Genomic DNA, 13,846 nt, shown 5'->3' with positions numbered 1-13,846 from the left:
CATAAGTATTGTCACACAGTAAAAACTTTTTTTTTAGAATGCTGGCCACAAAAAAGTTTATTGAATTCGAATTTCGCATTGTTCATGAAAATAAAAATGTATAACTTTTAGAATTTTACTCATTTTTAAATATGGAGTGGACGCTTAAAGAAGACCGTGTTGCAGTTATTGCGTTGCATCGTTGCGGTTACGCGCCAATTCAAATTTTTAACATACTGAAAAATTTGAATATAACCAAAAGATTCGTTTATCGTACCATCAAACGATACAATGAAGACTCTAGTGTAGATGACAGGTCAAGAAGTGGTCGCCCTCGGTCTGTTAGGACTCCAGCAGTGATAAAAGCTGTGAAGGCGCGAATTCAAAGAAATCCCAAACGTAAGCAGAAACTGTTGGCCCTTCAGATGGGGTTAAGCAGAACCACGGTGAAAAGGGTGTTAAATGAAGACTTAGGGCTTCGGGCATATCGAAGAAAAACAGGACATCGTTTGAATGCTCGTCTAATGGACCTGAGACTGAAGAGATGCCGCGCTTTGTTGAAGCGGTACGCGGGAAAAAAATATCGGGAAATTCTTTTTTCGGATGAAAAATTTTTTACCGTAGAAGAGAGCTACAACAAACAAAATGATAAGGTGTACGCACACAGTAGTGAAGAAGCGAGCAACCGTATTCCGCGTGTCCAACGAGGTCATTTTCCATCCTCGCTCATGGTATGGTTGGGAGTTTCTTATTGGGGCTTAACAGAGGTACATTTTTGTGAGAAAGGTGTAAAAACAAATGCAGTTGTGTATCAAAATACAGTCCTGACGAACCTTGTGGAACCTGTTTCTCATACCATGTTCAATAACAGGCACTGGATATTCCAACAAGATTCGGCGCCAGCTCATAGAGCGAAGAGCACACAAGACTGGCTGGAGGCGCGTGAAATCGACTTCATCCGGCACGAAGACTGGCCCTCCTCCAGTCCAGATTTGAATCCGTTAGATTACAAGATATGGCAACACTTGGAGGAAAAGGCGTGCTCAAAGCCTCATCCCAATTTGGAGTCACTCAAGACATCCTTGATTAAGGCAGCCGCCGATATTGACATGGACCTCGTTCGTGCTGCGATAGACGACTGGCCGCGCAGATTGAAGGCCTGTATTCAAAATCACGGAGGTCATTTTGAATAAACTTTAGTGTCATAAGAATCTATGTTTTGTTAAGTTCATTTTGGTATATGAATGGTTACATAATGAATAAACTTGTTTCAATTATTTTACATTAAATATGTGACAGAATTTATGACCTGACTAGGTACATTGTACTCTTTACAGAATCTAATAAAAAAATATAATTTACTAAAAAGATTATAATTTTTAAAATACATCATAAATTAAAACAGTAAAATGATAACAACGTTGAAAGGAAAATGTTTTTGTTCTCAATTGAATTATTCTGGTCCGAGAAAATCGTCGTCACATTATATTATCAACGTAATGGTGTCATTACAGAGTTCGTTGTGCTAATTTAAAGGTGTTGAATAAAAATATAAGATATAAATTAAGGAAATCTACGAAATTATCTTTAAATATCTTCTAATAAAAAAATACGACTACTTGGATTCTCTAGGCCTAGATTATATATTGAGTTTTGTTTTATTCGACTTGCACACGGCCCATATGGTATTAAATGATTACTGAAACCCGTAGACATTGTAACGTCCATACCAACATCCACTTTAAAACTTGACGTTGAAGTTTAAATTTTTCATAACAGCTTTCCCCCCTTTTAAGCCGAAAAGACTGCTGCAGAAATAAGCAGAATGGAATAACCTTACCCATGCGTGTGACACCTCCGCCCTGCCCCCACTAATTACGCAATTATAGAAATTTTGCAGGTTTGATGCTATTCACACAATTTTAATAATCCTTAATCGTGGAAGTCGTTTGTGAACGCTTGTCAAGTATAGGTAGGTACCTATGTATGTATTTCGTAATAAAAAATGCTCCCTGTCTGTGGGAGGATAATCACAATGCTCGATACGAATAGAAACATCGGGCGTCTTATCCCTTAAATTAAACTAAAGTAGACTTATATTATATACTAGCTGACCCCGCAGACTTCGTAGTGCCTCAAAATAAATGACCTAAACTTTTGTATAAAATAAACTTAAAACAAACAAAAGGAATCCCTCTGATGGGGACATATCAAAGGAAAAACAAAATTGTAATTTTTATTTATTTCCGAGCATTTTCATATTTATCTACTCTAGACTTCCACAAATAATTTAAGACCAAAATTACCCAAATCGGTCCGGCCGTTCTCGAGTTTTAGCGAGACTAACGAACAGCAATTCATTTTTATATATATAGATAGATAGACGTACGGGAAAACACATTGTGGGAAGGCCATCTCTACCTGATGAACCGATGACTTAGTGAAGATCGCTGGGTCACGCTGGATGCGGGTGGCAAGGGACAGGCCGCACTGAAGGAGAGGCCTATTTTGAGCAGGGGACAGCTATAGGCTGAGATGCTGATGATGATGAGACTTATATTAAAGTAGTACATTATTCCCGTGTCAGCTTTTTTTTAGTTTCATCTCAGTAAACCGTTATCCTACCTCCAAGTTTTTCCGAACATCAATCACATTTTGACACATGAGCTTTATACTTTTGAACATCTTCGCAAAAATTCAACCGTTTTGGTTTTTATTTCTTGTTTTCGAGTAAAAATAACTTTACAGCCGATATTGATATAAGCACAATGAGCACAATAACACTCTAACCCATACAACAATCAAAATTTTAAAGTACAGTTACACATGAACATCTCAATCCTCTCACAATCGCCAATTCTGAGAGGAGACTAATTTATAGCCACTTTTAATATCTAAAAACAATTGACCAATATGCCAATAATAAAAATGTTTGTTACACCTGTTGAGTACAGGCGCTATTGGAATGGAACGTTTAAATATTATGACACGCTAGATTTATGGAATAGTTTGCTATTTGCCGGTTTGCACGACATCCTTTGTTTACTGTTTTGTCGTTAGCTAATGAAGTTGTAATGCTAAAACCACTACAGTTTTCGAGTTTTGCTTCGATTTAGTGGACTGTTTACGAATAGGAATGCAAATATTTTGAATGTTCTTACTAATGGAGCAAGAACCGTTAACGTTTGCATAATTAGTGTCTATTTCTCTATTAGTATTAAACTATAATATGCCAATACTTAGTTTCATGAAAGGAATGCAAATTGGTTCAAATTGTGTGCCTACTTCCGACTTAAGTACAGAATAACTGGAATTTAATACGATTTTTTTCTGCAAACGAATTCAATGAGCTATAGTGTCTTTTATTCATCATCACCATTTCATTATAAATAGTCAATTTCAAGGCAAAATAGATCAAGGAACTCATGAAATCATCGGCTTATCTACGCCAGAATACAAAATAAAAAATTTACTGAATTTCTATTACTATTAGACATTAAGCATATAGTTCATAGCGATATGTTCGAAGCTTCCGTAATTTAGTACCTGTGCCCAAGACGCCCCCGGACTACTCAAATTAAGTTATACGACTGTGCAGGACGGCAAAAGGAGGCAGTATCAAATATTTTCTAAAAAATAAAAAGATTAAAATTTTCAGCATTACGCAACGACTTGGTTGCGCTTCTGAAATTACTTGTTTCAATAAATAATAATAATAATCTATCATGATTAGGTATACCATATTATGTTATATACGCCTCCCAAGGTTACAAGAAAACACAATTGTCACCTGATAAGTTAGTGATGAAAAGTGATCGATTACAAAGAATAAATGTTAAACTTATTGAAGGCATGAGAGCAGTAAATGATGAATCTCAAATCAAAGTACTGGTATTCATTGATTTTTTTAATTGTCACTATTATGACATCATCTTGGTTATTCCGTCCTATATTAATAGCTTTCTTAAAGCGCAGAATGGCTATTAACTTATCTTCAGGGACACCAGCAGCAATTCGTATCGATAATGCATTTCTAAATTGGTGTAGTCGACTCTGGTAAGGTCGCTATATTTTCTATATTTACAAATTTCGTAGAACACAATCTTTAATTGTAAGCATAATACTTACAGTTTCATGCTCAGATGTGTGTGTGGAGTTTAAGCGATAGTTAAGGTATGCTTAATCAAAACAACAGTTTTTTTTTTTTTTAATCTTATGCCATGTATTTTTTTGCCATGGTTGCTTAATACGCGTAGTAAATACAAACTGTTTAAATATGAAAAAAATCGATTTTGACCCTTGTAAACACAAATAAGACATCTGCTCAAAGGCTCAAGAATCTGTCTCTGTCGATATTAATAACCGCTAAATACCAGACGGGACATGAATTAATTTACCTGTTTTATCATCACCATTTCTCATTAACAACAGCAATATCAAAGTACCGACACGACCATCCCTTTCCGATGTGACCAACTTTCTAACAGCCACAAAATTATTTCAATAAAATCGAAATAGCTAAAGTACTTAATATGTGGCCTAGAATAAATATGATGATCGGCCGGTACATAAATTATAATTTTGTTTACATAACAAGAACTTTATGTGGTGGTACATGCCTTATGCAAATATAAACAGTGTCCGTGGTAATCATCGGTCGTGTAATTAAACCGCTATATAATTCACTGTGTTTTCGTTAATTACATTGTAATGCGCCGTGAGCACGTGAGGCAGTTAACAATGTACTGTTGTATTTATTGACGTAACGTATGTATGCGCCCACACAATTTTTGATCAAAATTTATATTGTACTGACAGAAAATATCAAAACTGCAGAGTTCTGCGAGCTGTTGTACAAAACACGCTTTCTACGAATTTATGCGTACCTACATTGGAAATTTTAATTTTGCTAAATAAAATCGGCTTCGTCCACTAAAATACCATAGCAAGCAAATGGCATGGTATTTAATAAACAGACACAACTTACATTCTTTCTTCTTACTAATTTCTGCCATACAACTATCATAGATAGATCTCATTCCAATATTTTTCGCAAGTCTTAGTATAATTATTAAAAGATTTTGTCACATTTTTTAGTCTTATTTAGTGAAAGTACAAATAAAACACATTTTTTTAAATCATACACTATCAGCAGTATTATTAGCAGCAATTGTAACACAGCCGCCAAAAAAAAGTACCTACTCATTTTGTATAGTCGAGTTGCTCTAACCCTAAATTTGTTTCACTGTGCAGAAACTACTGGATTTGTCATTTTTATAGGTACATTAAGCTTACAAAATGTAAATTTCTTCAATCATAAATATCAAAATTCAAAATTACAAAAATAATTAAAACTAAAGACAATTCAAGAACTATATTTTATAGTATTTGGAAAATACCGATAAGCGGAATTTACCCTAGAACCGTGAGATACCTACCTGTAAAATTGCTCTCTTGAAATGCATTTCAAAAAACACTTTAAGAGGTAGATATGAGTTGACAGTAAATTTGGCTGGTGGTGAATAATAAATTTGATTATATCATCTCAAACATTTTCCAACAACAACTTTTTTTTTATTGCTTAGATGGATGGACGAGCTCACAGCCCACCTGATGTCAAGTGGTTACTGGAACCCATAGAAATCTACAACGTAAATGCGCCACCCACCTCGAGATATAAGTTTTAAGGTCTCAGTATAGTTACAATGGTTACCCACTCTTCAAACCGAAACGCATTGCTGCTTCACGGTAGAAATAGGCGGGGTGGTGATACCTAAGAGGTCCTACCACCAGTATTTACCCAAATTATAATTTTGCGGATTTGATTTTTATTACACGATGTTATTCCTTCATCGTGGAAGTCAATCGTGAGCATTTGTTGAGTACTAGAGTATTTCATTAGAAAAATTGGTACCCGCCTGCGGGATTCGAACACCGGTGCATCGCTTCATACGAATGCAGCGGACGTCTTATCCTTTAGGCCACGACGACATCGAAATTCCTCAGTGACTACAAAAAGAGTCCGTAAAAAACCTCTGCTCTACATATTTTCACTACAACATCGCTTAATTAACGACACTGGATCCCCGGGGACAAATGACATCGGAAAATAAAACTTTCACAAAATATGTATAAAGAAAACGCTGCCTTACATCTACACGTTAAAGTTTGTATTCTCGTATCAACTGCTAATTCTGCCAGCGTGCACGGTGCATGTCCTGGTATGTGGGTCACGATAGGAAAGATGTTTCCGCAAATACTCACCGGACTTTGTTCGTCACAAAATGAACAATGGGTAAATTGTTGAATGCTTTTTCAATAATTTTCTATTGTGGTTGCCTTGAAAAAAAAATCATGTTTAAAGGCTATAAATTTAACTCAATAGATTCTTTGAGTGTTAAGATCTTAATTAATATTTCTACTTCTAGTCGGTTTCAATGAAACAGGTTGCCCTCACCACTTCACCAACATAAAACATTGGTGTGCACAGAATGTTGTATTTAGCAAACAATTTAATCCAAATGTAACAAAGTTCGTAAGCACAAATTTGTTGGAGCTATTTTAGCTTCACTTATGTCCGAAATTAACTCGAGACCTGCTCCGGCGCTAAATCGTCTACTGCTATGTGTGAGTTTACTTTATGTTTTATATGAACATAAAATAATTATGAGCGCGGCTAGTCGCCGCTTAATTGATTTTTTATTTATTACATTGGCTCAGTTGCTGCATCCAAACATTCGGAGTGAAATCTATTTACGTTTGGAAAACAATAAAAATTCATTAAACACGTACAAATAACGTTCATTAATTGTCAACGTTCGACAGTTAGAATGCTGTAATTGTTTCAAACAATTCGGCACAAAGTGGTTCTAAATAACTACGGGACAGTGTGCTTAGTGCGAGTTTTTTAACGTTCTTGCTAGCGTAAAAGTTAACCCAACTTTGTACCAATGCATTGAGAATAGCGCCCCTAACGGCAAACGTAGGCGAACGATCCCGTTCCATACAAATATGAGGTAACTTTTACGCTATCGAGAACGTTAAAAAACTCGCACTAAGCACACAGGTCGTAAACAGGAAAAGAACAGCCGCTCTCAGTCGCGTCACTCCCGTCCTTCTCTTCTAAACGAGACCTATTGTTCATGCATGTCTGTTCGTATGAAAAATTCCCTCTATTTAATTTCTTTGGCAGCTGACTTGGTCAAGCATATTTTCATTTGGTAGCCGCGTGGGCTGCTACGCGCTAATACAGCGGGTGACTGACGCGAACGTTTCATTACGTTCGCATTGCATAAACGTATTCTTTTATTGACGCGTAAAATAAATGTAGGCAATGATGACGTATAAACATGATTTCCTTAAAAAAAATCCATCCGATATGTATAATTAACTGTTTTTTTTACATGGGCACCTGTTCAGAAGTTTCTCTATAGCCATCCATATTTCTGAACGTGACTCACGTCGCTTGAAAGATTGACATACAGACTACAATTCTTTTAGCAACGATCGTCATACAAGAAAATAAAATGTGTTGAAAGATGCGCATCATAAAACACACACGTTGGATACTTAAACTAATACAGAAAGCAATGACTCATTGCTCGTGATTCATTATCATATAGTACCTAGCATAATAATTATTTTAATTACAATTGTTAATAATTTTTATATATGTATTTTTTTTTTAAACCTATATATTAATACGTGAAGCAGAAACTTAGTATCCCTTTTTACGAAAATTGCGCGGACGGAGGAGTATGAAATTTTCCACACTTATAGAAAATATGAAGAAGAAGTGCACAATGCTAATATTTTTTTTAAAGAATGCTTAAAAGATACATTAAATAAATAAAGAAAACATTACACACACTACTTGACTACTACTGAGCTTTCTTCCGCATACCTTGCGTCCTACCAGCAGTTTTTGTAAATTGTCACCTCTCTTTCTGGCAATGTGTCCAAAGAACTCGAAACTCTTACGTCTACTAAATAAATAATAAAAGTAATTTAAAAAGCAATGTCTACACTAAAAGCTACATAACAAAAACAGAAAACGAGAAACAACAACAAATGTATAATATATAAAAGACTAAGGTATAAATTGCTAACATTATTATTATATTTTTTTATTACCGGTATAGGCAGATGAGCGCACGGCCCACCTGATGTTAAGTGGTTACCGTCGCTCGTGGACTTCAGCAACGCCAGAGGCACAGCCAAGTCGCTGCCTACCATAGATTGAAATAATATTAAAATAAAATAAAATTATATTATTCGCTTCTGTTTATTTGTTTATTACGTTTTTACATCCAAACGACTGGACGGATTTTAAGAGACAATTACAATTGAGACTTCGATTTCATGTTTGAAAGTGGAGCAGCATCGATTGTTTGATTTCAATGAGATCTGGTAACTGTGTAACATTAGGGCTCCGAAAGCTCTTCCGTCTAGGTTTAGATTTGCTTTGTTACATCGACTGTCCTATTCTTCAAATAAGAGGAAGAAAGAAAGAAAAAAAAGAATACATATTTTTGCGCAGTAGTGAAGAAGTACGGAATAACGAACTTTAACGATGAAGAAAAACTATTATATTTATAATATAATTAAATCAAACCTACTTCAATGTTGTAGGATGTGTTGTGTTATGACCCCCCCCCCCACATATCTAGGTCGCTAATCTATCTATTTCAGCCTCGGATTTTGGAAATCAAGCATTACAGTTTAAACATGACTTCAATCGCATGACTAAAGGTCAACATTTATTTAACACTGAAAGGACCAATCTGCTTATCAACACCTTTTTTTTTTGTCAGGAGGAAATCGCCGTACTTCCGCCCTCCACTGGGGATGGAAGGCGGGGCATGTCAGAATCGAACTGACTAAAACCTCCTGTCGCTCAACAACCAAAGTCCAAACCTCGCATGAGACAGAACTCATGAAAAGGCAAAGGGGGGAAAGTGAAGCGTTTAGTACGGGTCACATCTCTCTCACCACCCTCCCCCTCGGGACGCCGGACCGGCGGTCGTCGCGCCACGACCACCAGCTCTCTCGGTCGGCAGGCTATCCGAAGCCCGCCTAGATGGCGCCGGTCAGAGTGAGCTATCCTACGGAATAACCCGCTGGACCAGAACCAGCGTGGGTCGAGGATAGCCGGCCTTCCATCACCCGGATGCTCTTGCGTAAAACGTGTGCAGAGCAGCTTGCACGTCGTCTTCTTAAGCTCCCCTCGCCGGTCCTCAGACCGACATGTGAGGGGGACCCGAAGCACTTAGAGGGCCAGGGCTTGGGCGAGATCTGCCTCCTTGGCCCCCGCTCGACGGTAGCGGGATTGTGCGACTCTCACGCGCCCCGCCGCCTTCCTTCTGCGAGATAGTGCACTCGCAAGTCGAGCAAGAAAATACAGTTTCTTAAGCGGGCTCCCTTCTTTCACGTTTCAGTCGTCCGTGATCACGAAAACTGTAATCTTTTTTACTTATTTTGACTGATTTTATGATGCAATAATTAGCGGCCCTGGCTGTTCCGCCGAGGTTCGTGGGTTCAATTCCTACATCTGGCAAACATTCGTGTGATGAACAGATTTGTTTGCCCTTTATCTGGATGTTTATTATCTATATATGTTTATATTTATTTAAAACGTATATAAGTATGTATGTTAGTCTTTGGTACCCATAACACAGGAAACCCTAATTTGGGGTCGGATGACCGTCCTTGATTCGTTCCCAATTATTTATTATAATTATAATATAAGTTTTTGTTAAAAAGTACTTTTAATTATGTCTAAGACCTGCGAAAGCCGAGGAAAATATTATCGACGTTAAAGATTTAAATGTTAATTTAATTACTACTAGTTCTCTTTTTTATGTTATACATTTGAGGAATCGACCTCGGCAAGGCAACACCGTCAGTGACAGCGCTCACTACCGCGGTGTATATTTATATGGATCACGCGTCACTCGCCTGACCATCATCTACGCGCTTCCTACACCCTGCCCGCCGTTCTATTACCAATAAAAATATTCCATTTTATTACGCATGGCTATAAAGCAATATAGGCATTTTCAGATAAAGGGCTCTACAACCAAACACTTTCGGTTTTGCTTTTTCTAGATAATCAAATTTTACCTAGTTCTCATAAATTTGGTAATGTATATCGGATGTTTTGGTTAAGGGTCGTATCCCAGCGGCTTTAATAGGAACTAGAGGTCCCGCAGTAGTCGAAATTCGACTATAATTAATTGGAATTGTAAGTTTGTTGTACATTATTATGATTGTATTTTATACTTCTATAATCACAAATTTCGCCAAAACTAGGTACACTATAAAAAATATTAACAAAGACAAACAATATTTAATCTATTCTCAATTTGACAACAGACGTCAAGAACAAAAGTTTGACAATAAATAGTATGCATGCGTGTGTGCGTCAAATACATGGTATGTAGTGTGTGTAATGTTTTCTTTATTCATTTAATGTATCTTTTATGCATTATTTTAAAAAAATATTAGCATTGTGCACTTCTTCTCTATATTCTCTATAAGTGTGGAAAATTTCGTACTCCTCCGTCCGCGCAATTTTCGTAAAAAGGGATACAAAGTTTTTGCTTCACGTATTAATATATAGATAATCAGAGTTATTCTTATTAAAGCCTAACTATTTTTCAAACTACATCGGCTATCTGTCGTGGACCGCAGTAGACGATAGAGCTGGGCCTGTATTTGATTACTCCAGCACACGAGGCTGTGTTTTAAACTATTGTATGTTTTATTTAATTCGATAAATTTAAATGCGTGGGGTGCATGGTATCAGCAGTTATAAATATTTTATAAACAGATATGAGTAAAAGGGTTATTTTGATAATATCCTGAAAAGCACCCCACGCTTTTTTTTTACAATGAAAACATTTTTTTCTTACACTATTTTTAATTCAAGTTTATTAATTTTTTTTTTAGATTATTTAATAAGTTAAATAGTTAGTTCATGTGATAACCAGTGGACTATATAGCGGAAGCCCTCGTTGGCATCAGAAAAACACAATAATAAACACAGAACGAAATTTTCCACTACAATATTTTACCGATAAAATTTTTGGCTACCAAAAGCAGCCGTCATTTAGAATCTCATCAATTTACCGAGGCTATCGCGTATTTCCGCGTTTATATGTTGCCAAACAATGAGGACACATTTTACGAATCACTAGTAATATAATACTGTTAGGACAAACTTTGATTAATATGAAGAGCAGGTGGCTTTACATGAACTCATTGCATCTCACACCATATGGTAAACAGTATTGATTCTTTAACGGTAGGCAGCAGGTTGGTTCTGTCCCTATCATTGCTGATGTCAATGGGTGACAATAACCAACTATCAGGTGGGCCGTAAGCCCGTATGTATGCCTTGCTTTCATTTTAAACGGTTAAATCGCAGATAAATTGATGATAGCGTGCCTACGTTATCGTTTCCTTAATGACTAAAGATCAGACAAACGAGTTTCCGATGCTATCTATCACTTGTCATGACTATAAACCATTCCACGCCTAATATACGAGATTTCAATGAAAACACAAACTCATGTAAATCATGCGTTACATAGTCAAGCGAAACGGTATGAAACAGGAAATTAGTATTGAGGTAATTAAATACATAGCCATAGCGGAATAGTTATACATTGCAAATCGCAAAATTTAGAAATATCGCTTAAGACGGAATAAATTACATTATTTTATAACTGCACAGATATTTGCACAAAAGTTTTTATAAGATACTAGCTGTACTCGTCCGCTTCGCTGGGCATTTAAAATTAACATTATTATTTCTCACCCCCACAAAGATTCTCAACATTAACGCCCCCGCAACTGGTGTAGGGAGTCCAACGCTCATATAAATATTGCCTATATTATGGATACCCAGTTTCAAGTCAATCAGATGCATGGTTCAGTAGTTATGACTGAACATCCGTAAAAACCACTGTAGATTTTAAAATTAATATAGATTAGATATTTTACGAAAACATCTTTAGAAAACCTTAGTGAATGTTTAAGCGATGCAGCCGTCGTCTTTCCAAGATTCCCGGAGCGACGTCCAGCGGCGCTCTGCTAATGACATATTTTGAGCAATACGCGCCAGCCGCCGCCAAGGACACGTCACCGTCCGCACTCACTCTATTTCCGACCATGGCTATTCCTGAAACTTTACATTGTTTTATTTCGGGCCCGGGGAAACTGTCCACCGGGAAATGCGTTGCTACAGGCAGCAGTTTTTCAGGAATAAACGTTTCACAGAGAAACACACCGGTCTATATGCAATAAAGAAAAATATTAAAAACTAGCTGACCCGGCAGACTCTGTAGTGCCTCAATCGATAAATAAAAGACCTAAACTTTTGTATAAAACAAACTTAAAACAAACAAAAGGAATTCGTCCGACGGGGGGGGGACATCAAAGTAAAAACAAAATTGTTATTTTTATTTAATTCCGAGCATTTTTATATTTATCTACCTTTTAAACCTTCTCTGGACTTCCACAAATAATTAAAGACCAAAATTATCCAAAGCGGTCCAGCCGTTCTCGAGTTTTAGCGAGACTAACGAACAGCAATTCATTTTTATATATATAGATAATACAGATTAGACTACACATTTCCTTTTTTTAATTTAATCTCACAACGTTATCTAATTGTTTCATCTAAATTCTAGTTAACGCCACCTAGCATTGCCGATTCCATAAGCAACAATAATTGCAACTTTGTATCCGAATAACTGAACAATCATTTCCTTGGTATTACAAAAAAAAACCGTAGAAAATCAAGAAATTTATCAAAACAAAAAAAGCATATCTAAATTATCTCATTGTTCTATTGTTCTTTAACACGATTATCACATTAACGCTGCTGTGATAAGTAATGAAATTTGCGTACCAGTTTTTCTACGTAAAGTCTGTATTATTCGAATAGTATCATTAATATATCAGACTATCACGTTTTTATATTATATTTCGTGCTATCACATTTTTTGTCGCATCAACTCAAGACCGTGCCTTGTCGTCGTGTCAAGACCGCCATCTTTCACCGCCTCTAAAATTGAAGGGTGCGCTTAATTTCGCGTCCGCTAAACTAATACGACCTTTCATAAGGTGATAACAGATCTCTCTTTTTAGTGTCATTTACTACCAACGAAAATACTAAGTATATTCTCCGTGATTCAGACGAACCGCGTTTTTAAAGTGTGAAAGTCATCTTAGAGTTTTCGATACCTGACCAACACTATTATGTGATTACACATAACCATGAAACCCCTGATAGAAAACATTTATTCTTATTTTAAAACTATGTGATATACGTGATCTACTGCAAACGAGCTTAAGGATAATAACAAAGGTACATAAGAACAGACCGTCGTGAGACAAACGACATGGCTTGATAAATGATTAAAAACTAACCCGTGCATTTTCAACGGCTGCTCTACCCTTCAAACCGAAACGCATTACTGCTTCACGGCAGAAATAGGTAGGGTAGTGGTACGTCGCCCGGCACTCGACCGTTGGTCCGGTGGTGAAGCGGTGCAAGGTGGCTCCTGTGCGCCGCTCACGGTGGGTCTCCCGAGACGAGGTCCTTCGGGATTTTCCCGGGGATGAGATCCCGTCTTACCATTAGTACGGGTACCGGCTAAGGCGAGACTTTCGGCGCGCACCGCGGTACCGTAAGTTTCGTGTAGTCGGTGTGGTGGAGCTCGATGGAGTTTAGTCGGTAGTCGTTCCGCGGGGCAAGTGCTTCGCGCGCCTTTTTCAAGGCGTAGTCTCCTGTGAAGGACCTCGGCCCTTCTCTTCTCCCCTTCTTCCTATCAGGAGGCGCCGGAGTCCAACATAACCC

This window comes from Bombyx mori, chromosome 10 (assembly GCF_030269925.1).
Source record: "Bombyx mori chromosome 10, ASM3026992v2".
NCBI classification, from domain to species: domain Eukaryota; kingdom Metazoa; phylum Arthropoda; class Insecta; order Lepidoptera; family Bombycidae; genus Bombyx; species Bombyx mori.
This window is presented reverse-complemented; position numbering follows the sequence as displayed.